A 2331-nucleotide genomic window follows, 5' to 3' on the forward strand; every position below is an offset into this window, starting at 1 on the left:
CAACAAATTAAATTTTCGATTCACTTCATCCCAATATTATTATCTGATCATCACCGAAATTATAGGCGTTGTCTTTGACCATACCTGGAACCTCATGGAAATTACCAAAGCGATCAGCCCTATATTCCGCCTTCTACTGTGGTAATGGGTTACTAAATAATATCAGAATACGTGAGCACCTGTAAATATTTAAGTGTAACTTCCACATACGAGTACATTCGAAAATATAATTGGTATGAATTCAAAGGTCAACCCCTCCTTTTGGATATATTATCAACTTATCCTTCAGGAGTAAATATATACGCCATAGAATACAAATTTTGTAATTTTTCGCACAAACTCAGGAATCATTTGAATGTATACTTTAAGGAGGGTCTAGGATCAATATTTCGCAGCGTTACAAACACTTGGGGCTACACAATGCTATAATATCCTGACAACATAATTGTGTAGGGTATAATAAACGACTAATATTTTTGTGTGTTTCGAAACCAATCAAACCTACTTCTTTAATATTCCTTGAAAAAATATAAATCACAAGTACCAAAAAAAGAAAATGAATCATTTCACACGAAATTCATATGAATTCCCACATGGCCTTCAACAACAAAAAATAGAAAGCAATTTTTTTTTTTTTGTTTTCTGAAAAACCGCCATATTTTATAATATTTAAACATCTAACAGTCCTCCTCATGTCAAACAACAACATCTATGTGCAAAATTAGAAAATATCCTTCAAACAACAATGGCAAAGAGAAAGTAGCCAAAACGAATTTTCAAAAAAACATAGATTGCATAACATACATGCGTATCTATGTATGCTGTACACCATGTTACGTAACAATGATTAGTTACAGTACAACAGCAAAAAACAACAACAATTTTAGTAAAGCGGCACCATTTGAATTCCTCGAATGTGCCACAATAAATCATAATTTTATGACAAGAGGGCATAACGAAATTGCGTAAATGCATATGAATTGCTTTCCGCCGCCGTGCCACGGTCGAGGATCAGGTAAATTTTTAATATTTCATTTGTAGTTAGAGTCCTTAAAGAAATTTCCTTTGTTGTTTTTTTTTTCAACTAAAACATATTAAGGTTTCTGTATTAAAAATTATGGAATTTTTATATTTTTCGGTTTTTAGAGCGTGACTAAAAATATACCTGCCACCAACAATAACAAAACAATGTATCCTTTGTGCCTATTCACAGCAAAGCATGGGCTTGGGAAATTATGTAATGCGCAATTTTTTGTGAAAAAAGGAAGCGCGCATTTAGTTTTTTTCCTTTATGAAATCAATTTTCATGTGTTATTGAACTATGACCTAATTTTTGGTAAAATAAAATTGAATTTCCGTTCTAGTTTTCCGTCTTTAACCCATTGACATATATAATATTAGGATTTGATGAACTAGTTATTTTGTTGTTGCTGGGGAATAGGATTACAGACAATGCAAGATTTTAACGGAAGTAATTGATGCGTTTGCAAGTGCAAGACAATGAAGATGAGGGGAATGGATTTCAATTAAGGGAAACGTTTACTCCTCTAATTCCTGAAAAATAAAACGAAAGTACATCCGAATTAATAAATAAAACAAAATAAAATATATGCTATATACGTACATACAAACATATTTCTGAGGTATTTATTTACATATATAAATTTAAAGCTTCATATCTATTGTCTACATTGTGACGTTCAACCATTCCCTCCATAAAAACTTAATTTCCTGCTTTTTGATTTCCATTCACATTTTTCCTTTAAACGTGATCATGAAAAACAGTGCAAGGACTAACTAATCATTTGAACAATTAAAAAAGTAATTAAGTTCGACCGGAACAAGCTTTTTATCCCCTCCATGAGGTAGACAATTAAAATAGCAGTAATCGTTCTGGACCTTCCCTATATGGAGGACTATGCCATTGGTAATTTTTGGTTAAAAAACGTGCACAAAAATCCCAAATATAGGGAATAAGGAAGTTATCTGAAAAGGTGTACTAATATTAATAATTTTGGATGTGATTTTATATTTTGTAATTATCAGGTATAGTTTTGAAGATAAGAAACATGTTAGAGTATTATATCCAGAGTTGGTTCTAATTTGATGAATTGAGTCCTCATTGGTTGGCGAATCTTCGTACCAAAAATCTTTTGGGTATAGCATCCACATAAATGCCATGTACCTCTATATATATTTATACCCTACACAACTATGTTGTCAGGGTATTATAGTTTTGTGCAGCCCCAAAAGTTTGTTACGCCGCGAAATATTGGTCCTAGACCCACCTTTAAGTATACCGATCGTCATATCTCGACTAGCTGAGTCGAT

The sequence above is a fragment of the Musca vetustissima genome, unplaced genomic scaffold (genome assembly GCF_032173495.1).
Source record: "Musca vetustissima isolate MV318-11 ecotype Yass unplaced genomic scaffold, APGP_CSIRO_Mvet_v1 utg22990, whole genome shotgun sequence".
Classification (NCBI taxonomy): Eukaryota; Metazoa; Arthropoda; class Insecta; order Diptera; family Muscidae; genus Musca; species Musca vetustissima.